Source organism: Pinus tabuliformis, chromosome 7 (assembly GCF_031772625.1).
Source record: "Pinus tabuliformis cultivar Carrire ecotype Pingquan chromosome 7, CPIR1, whole genome shotgun sequence".
NCBI lineage: Eukaryota > Viridiplantae > Streptophyta > Pinopsida > Pinales > Pinaceae > Pinus > Pinus tabuliformis.
The window spans coordinates 844,952,052-844,960,623 of NC_142293.1; positions in this window are offsets into that span (position 1 = coordinate 844,952,052).

Genomic DNA, 8,572 nt, shown 5'->3' on the forward strand with positions numbered 1-8,572 from the left:
TAGACATATAACAAACTTTATTAGACTAGGGTTTGATCAGACAAACACATACATTCTAGGGAAATCATTCTAGTACATTATAAGGGTATTATTTACATATTCCACCAAACCCTAATGAGTTATTATTTCAATATAAGAAAATATCGAACCCAACATTATCAAATCTTTCAAGGTTCGGGATTTTATACTTTATCATTCAACCCTAAGATAGGTTTTCCCGATCCTTCCAAAATCCCAAACATGACATCATCAATAAGAATTAAAATAATATTTCACTATATCCCTAAGAAGTTTTAGGGTTTCAGACATTCAGATTAGCATACCCTTAGGTTAGGTTTTTCTAGAACCTATTTAGGTTTCTACACAATCAATTAAGAATATGAGTTGGGTGGGTAGATTTATCAAGTGATGAATCGCCCAAAATGGGAATCACTATTATTCAATATAGCTAGACAGAACAATGTTAGTAGTATATTTTCAAATGAATAATCCTTTCAATTTAAATAAATCAATGTATTTAAAGCATACCTTTGTTCCTTGAAAAACCTTATCTTGAGATATCCCCCTTCATACATTTTGCAGATGTTTTCCTAATCAAGACAATAGAGGGAGAATGCTGATTTTTATTTAATACAATAAAAAATAAATGAGCACATGAAACCAAAAACTGAAAGGAAATGAGATACTTATCTTTGGGAGTTGTTGGGGGCTACCTTCAAAGCTTGAGGGACACCTACAAACTTATAAAAAAAATAAAAATGTGTTTTCCAAAATATGTTAAAAACCTATAAATTCTAAAAATATAAAAATTATATATCTAAAGGTATAAGAAAAGGACTTAGTAGTGTAAGTCCCTAATGTCAGATTCTTCTAGATTGAATTTTTTTAGGTCTCCTTCTTCAAAATTTTTGGCTTGATCTCTTTCTCTCTTCTTTATTCTTGGATTGTCAGGAGAGTCATTCCTGTAGTGACCTTTCTTATGACATTGATAGCATTCGACCTTACACATTTAAACATTATTCCTTAGACCTTTTGATTTATTTCCTTTATGTTGAGCAATGTAGGCAATTGATACTCTTTTAGGATTGGAAACTAATGCAATCCTAATTATTCTTGACTATAGGTAGTCCATAGTTCTTCAAAAGTGGGAGCTACTTTCCAACTATTAAGTCTTATAGAAAATGCACCCCAAGTAGGTGACAATCCTAATTGGCCAAAAGATCATCCCTGATTCTTGCTATCTTTACAAATAAAAATGCCACTGTGTCTTCTTTAGTCATATTTGTGCTCCTTAGCTTATTCTTCAAACTTGCTACTTAACCAATGTTCTTAATAGTAAATAACTTTGACAAGGCTTTATACATTTGCTTGTCATGATCGATGTTAGCTATGAATGGGACAAGGTTGTCCTTTATTCCTTATACCATCAAATTCATGGCCACCAATTCTAGTTCCCTAAATTTCACATTTCCAGCATCACTGGAATCCTCTATGGGCTTCTTTACTTTTCCTTTGACCTAGTCTCGTACCTTGTTCTTTTCAAGGACGAGGTCAATCCTCTTCTTCTAGGACCTATAGTTTGAGGCACCTTCAAGTTTGTTCTCTCCCTTGATTTTGTTAGACATCTTCCTTTAATATGGTAGGCTCCATTCCTAATATAATCTCTTTCAATGGTTCCTTGTGTTGGAAATAATACTGAGAGGGGGGGTGAATCAGTATTATTAAGTCAAATATTTTTTTTTATTTCACACCCAGATCATATACGCTACTTAAGTTAGAGAAAACCACGTATATACGCAACTTTAGATAAGAAAACCCGCGTATACCATGCAGACTTATAATTTAATGTATTCTACAGATGTTGATCATTAATCTGTGCATCAAAGACATATAAATAGTAACCAGGAACAGTAAAAATAGAGCAGAAGACAATCACACACAAGAACACAAGATATAAGGTGGAAACCCAATGTGGGTGAAAACCACCTGCTGCAATTCATCTCTATCTTCTTTTAATTAGAAACTTCTTGTTACAATGATTCTGTACTGGTGCAGACTTATAACAATACGTAGGCTACAAACTGCAGAGATATACAACCCTCTCTCGTTCTCCAGCTTCTCCTAGAAGGCAACTACAACCCCTTTAGCTCTTGTACTAGCTGAGATACTAGTACGTAGGTGCTGACCTATAGAAGGCTACAACCTTCTCTTTTCTTCCAGGGACCATGTTTCATCAATTTTCAGACTGCATCCATGAATATCAATCAAACATCAAGTATATGTGCATCAACCAATCTCCTTTCCACAACCAACTGCTGAAGCAACCAATAACTTCTCAGAATGTTGTAACCAGAAAATAATACTAGTAACCAGACACCAATGTTGAACCCAGAATGCTATAGTAATCCACAGAAGCAGCTAAAACATATTTCAAGAGACGTACACTACTTTACTGTGTATAAACCTGCGTACATACGCGGTTGAATCAAGGTCAACCTGCGTATACGCTTTCTTCTCTTGCTGAACCTGTGTGTATACGCGCCTTTGCAGAGCCGAACCTGCGTATAGATCTATAAAAGAAAATTCACCCTTTACACTTAAACAAACTTCAGTTATACTCAGATTATCAGATTTATAGATCTAAGTATGTGCCAATTATAATAGATAAAATCACAAAAAGATATTACTATTCAAGCCTTGAGATCTTGATCCATCAATAGAACTTATCTATCTTGTAATGCTCAGGTTCCTCGATTCAGATTCAGCCACACAAACCAGTCACTTCCACATCTTCAGATATTCAATACATCAGATGATTGTGGCCTAATGATCTCCTTCCTCTTTTATAGTCTTAGGCCTTTCACAATACCACGGTCCAAAACCATAACAAACCAATACCATGGACCCAATACTTGGGATCAACACATCTGATGAGATACTATGGTCCAAACCCATAGGTTCAAATACCAAGGACAAACTACCATGGACCAAACATAAGTTCTCCCACATGTACACACTTTTCCTTGTGTGAAAGTGCGTGTATACGCATACACGACTTTTGAACATCTAACCCGCGTGTATACGCGGCTTGATCACGATGAACCTGCGTATATATATTTTTCCTTCATTCTGAGAGCCTGAACTGAGATCTATTACCAGAGTGAGTTGCCATCAAGGACAACACCTGTGCCATAGCGCCAAACCTGTGTCATAATTCCAACAATCTCCCCCTTTGGACTTGATGGCAACCTCAAAGTCATTCTCCCCCTTTGTCATCAAGGGAAAAGGGTTATGCTCCCCCTAAGTACATGCTGGAATCTCTGCTCTGTTGTGGTGACCATGCTCCCCCTGACTGTAGGCAAGATCTGCAAAATGATGTTCTTCAAGAACCATGACTTATACATCATAGAAGACCTTCCTATCACCAGAAGACTTTATACAACCATCCATCACCCAACCAAGTGGGGATCATCCACCCAAACAAGTGGGGATACATAAGAAGTTTACATATGACAACCAAGTACATTACATCATTCATCTCAGGCATAGTGGGGAAACCAAAATAGGCTATTACATGACCTTGACAATAAAAGACATACATGACATAGAGACGAAAAATTTAGAGCAAGACTATGAAAGTCACCAATAACAAATATCAGCAACATCATTATTCAGATCAGCAACCATGTTCTCCTTCTGTACCCCTTCTGCAGCTGATCCACCTGAACCCAAAACAACTTGTGTACTTGAACCAAGAGCTTCTAATTGAATGCCAACAATGCATTATTAGAAGATTATCTGCTCCCCCTGAACCTGTGCCAGATGGTCTCTGTCAGACCCATATCAGATTCTTTTCAACCAGAGTCTGTCCCCACTGATTTCCTTCAAACCGTCATATACGCGATTGTATCTGCATAAACCTACATATGTACGTGGATCCTCCTCATGCAACTCGCGTACAACCACATTTCTCTGAAACAGACAGGTTTCAGCAGCAAGATGATGCATCAACTACCCCCATCTTCTGTCTGAGGTATTCAAATGTCTCCCTGGGCAGTGGTTTGGTGAGAATATCAGCAATTTGTTCCTTAGAGGGAACATACTCCAACTTTACCTTTTGTTCAAGCACTTGTTCCCGAAGAAAATGGTATTTGATAGGTATGTGCTTGGTCTTTGAATGCATGACAAGATTCTTTGAAATGCTAATTGCACTTGTATTATCACAAAAAATGGAAATAGGTGGAGTACAAGTGATTTGAAGATCTTGCAAGGTTTGCATCATCCAAAGGACTTGTGTGCAGCAAGATGCAACAGTTACATACTCTGCTTCAGCTGTAGACAATGCCATGGAACTTTGTTTCTTGCTGAACCATGATACTAATCTAGGACCCATGAAGAATGCACCACCACTAGTGCTTTTCCTGTCATCAACGCTACCTGCCCAATCTGCATCTGTATATGCATGAAGTGTGATATTTGTATCTCTAGGATACCATAAACCATAGTTTTGAGTCCCTTGAAGGTATTTGAAAATTCTCTTGACTGCCTAAAGATGGGTTTCCTTTGGATTTGCCTGAAACCTTCCAACTATCCCTACTGCATGCATAATGTCTGGTCGGGTACCTGTTAGATAGAGAAGACTACCAACCATGGATCTATAGGTAGGTTGATGTATAACTGCTGATTCATCATTTGTGCTGAGACTTCATCCTGTAACCATAGGAGTACATACTGGTTTCGAATCCTCCATCCCATATTTCTTCAAGATCTGCTTGAGATACTTGGTTTGAGATAGAAAAATGCCGTCTTTGTTTTGTTGGACTTGTAAACCAAGAAAATATGTGAGCTCACCGAGCATGGACATTTCAAACTCCTTTTGCATTACGAAGGCAAAATTTTGACTCATGTCTTCTTCATTGCTGCCAAAGATGATATCATCAACATACACAACAAGTATTAGCAACTTTTCATTGTCAATATTTATATATAGATTGCTGTCTGTTGATCCTTTTGAAAAACCTTGTTGATGAAGGTACTCATCCAACCGAAAATGCCAAGCCCTTGGAGCTTGTTTAAGACCATAGAGAGCCTTTTTGAGTCTGCATACAAGATTTGGATCATTTCCAAGGATGAACCCATCTCATTGTTCAATGTACACTTCTTCATTCAAGTCTCCATTCATAAAGGCAGATTTTACGTCCATCTGAAATACTTTGAACTTTTGAAAGCTAGAGAGAGCAAGGAACATTCTTATAGCCTCAAGTCTAGCCACTGGTGCAAAGGTTTCTTCAAAGTCTATGCCTTCTTGTTGCGCATATCCTTTACAAACAAGTCTTGCCTTGTTTCTAACCACATCTCCATTTTCATTCAGCTTATTTTTGAAAATCCACTTTGTCCCTATGACATTCTTGTCTTTTGGTCTAGGAACCAACTCCCAAGTGTTATTCCTTTCAATCTTCTTAAGTTCTTCATTCATTGCCTTGACCTAGCATTCATCTTTGCATGCTTCTCTTACATTTTGTGGTTCGATGGAGGAGAGCAATGCTAGATAGCTTGAAGCTTTTGAAATGGTTCTCCTTGTTTGTACACCTGCCTCTTTCTGCCCCAAAATTTGAGATTCTGGATGATTCTTCTGAACGTATCTGGATGGAGTCTTTTCTTCTATTCTTATTTGTTCTTCTGGTGCCTCATGGGTTTCTTCATCATGAATCTGATTTGACGTTGAGGGATATTCCTCATCATCTTTGAAAACTTCAGATCTTTCCTGCCTAGGGGTATTTCCTTCTTCATCAATCACTACATCAATACTTTCAATAATTTTTCCAAGTCTTTTATTGTAACACTTATATGCTTTACTATTGGGAGAGTAACCAAGGAGAATACCTTCATCTGCTCTAGGTTCAAACTTGCCAAGATTTTCATCAGTCCTTTTAATGTAGCATTTGCTTCCAAAAATTTTGAAATATTTCACCATGGGAGTCTTACCATACCAAAGTTCATGAGGAGTCTGAGTGCTGTTTACCCTGACATTTGTCTTGTTAAGAATAGTTACTGCAGCAAATGCGGCTTCACCCCAGAAGGTTGCGGGAGTTCCAGATTCATCGAGCATAGCATGAGCCATTTGTTGAACCATTATGTTCATCCTTTCCACTACTCCATTTTGTTGAGGTGTCCTTGCAGCAAAAAATTCCCTTCTTATGCCATGTTCTTCACAAAAATCGAAAAATTCATCTGAGGTAAATTCTCCTCCTCGATCAGATCTGAGACATTTGATTCGTCGATCTGATTCATTTTCAACCAAGGCTTTGAATGATTTGAACTTTTCGAAAGCTTCATCTTTATACTTCATGAGTCCTAACCAACACATCCTTGAAAAGTCGTCAATAAACAATATGAAGTACTCTTCACCTCAAGGTGAATTCTTCCTAGTTGGACCACAGGGAAATTAGTTCTGGTTTGCTTACCAAACTGACATGATTTGCATATTGTATTGTCTGGAATTCTGATGTCAAGAAGATCACGAACCGCCTGATATTTGCATGCTTTCCTTATCTGAGAGAAGCTAAGATGTCCCAATCTTCTGTGCCATAGCCAGTGTTCATCATTCTTGCTTAGATAGCATTGAGGTTGTCCTTCTTTGAATATGTATAAATTATTTGGAGTTATTATGCCTTTGATCACTGTTTTTCCTGTATCAAGATCATGAACACTACATCCATTTGATCGAAATATTACCTTAGTTCCTTGGTCGCACATCTGACTGACACTCAATAGATTGTGCTTTAAGCCATCAACATACATAACATTTCTAGCTTTGACCTTTTCTTTCAACTGAACAGAACCTTTACCTTTTATGAACGCAGGGGTGTCATTTCCAAATGAGACCTTCTTTGCCTTTTCTAAGGCACTATATGATTGAAGTTTTTCTTTATCACTAGTCATATGTTTCGAACATCCACTGTTGATATACCATTGATTTTCCTGTCCTTCTGCATATAAGGCTATCCCACATCTCTCCGGTTGTGGTTCTTTCATTCTCCATGTTTTGGCACTTGAGACTTGTTCCTTCTGAGTTGTTTGCCGAAACCTGCTCCTGCATTCAGAATCTTCATGACCGAAGTTGTTACAAGTAGAACATTCTATTTCATTTTCAAGAGCAGAAAAGTTATTACAGGTCCTTTTCATGATCCCAGTCATACTTCTTTGTTTTTGAGCTTCTCTAGTCATGATTGTCTTATAGGCAACACATTGAGCTGCCTTGTGACCAAAGTTATGACAAGAGAAACACAGGCCATTGAAGAAACTCTTGCGATTATCAAATCTACTAACCGAATGATTGTAGTTTCTATTGACATCCATTCTTGAGGCAAATTAAGAATGTTTTACCTGTGGCTGGTTGTAGCTTCTGTCCATCCTTAAAGTAGATTGCCCCCAATTTACCTGGTAATCTCTATTCATTCTTGAGGTAAATTGTCCCTGATTTACCTGGTGATCTCCATTGTGCCTTTGCTATCGATTGTCAATTTGTTCACTCCTTGCTGCATCAAGATAACTTTTGGAAGTGGATGGATCCTGTGCTTGAGACGCTTCTTCATTATATCCTAGACCTATCTTGATTAGTGGAGAACGCTGCACTTTGATGATCTCATCTAAAGTTTCAGACCCTTTAGCAAATATGAGATTAAGGGCTTTTGTTTTCTCAATTTATTTCCTAAGTCCCGCAATTTCACATTCTAACTTATCATTGTATTTATATTTTTCGGCAAGTTGGACTGTTAGAGTATCTATAATCATATTCTTTTCTTCTAAACAAACTTTAAGTCTAGAAATTTCTTCATAAAGACCTTCTTCATTTATATCATCCAAGAAATCATCATCTTCAAAAGCCATCAAAATTCTGTCATCATTACCTCGTTCATCTTCATCACTATTTGACAAACCATCACTGTCTTTATGCATGTAATAGCTCTTCTTATTTTGCTTTCTGTTCCATCTGAAAGGTTCCTTACCTTTGTCTAGTTTATCTTTATGAGGAAATTTTGCAGCATAATGACTGACTCTTCCACAAGCAAAGCATTTGAAAGGCAGCTTACCTCTGAATCTTCCAGTTCCCCGTTGGAGGTTCTTGACAAAGTTTGATTCTTCCTCTTCTTCTGACATATGTCCTGACTCATAGAAATCTCCTTTGCCTGAAGCCTTGAATGCAACTTCTCTCCTGTCTAATGGTCCTCCTTTTCTCATTTCGTAAGCAGTTAAAATTCGGTGCAGCTGTGACATGGTAAGGCTCTGTAGATTTTGCTTTTCTTCTATGGCATAAACTTTTGATTCAAACTTAGAAGACAAAGATCTTAGAACCTTTTCAACCAAAACAACCTCTTTTATTTCTTCACCCAAGTTTTTCATACAATTAACAATCTCATCTATACGAAGGAAATAGTTAGCCACACTTTCATCATTGTGCATTCTGAGATTTTCATACTGAATTTTGAGGGTTTGAGTTTTTTCTCGTTTTACTTGTTCATCTCCTTCATAGCTCAGAACGATCTTGTCCCATATTTCTTTTGCGGTTTTG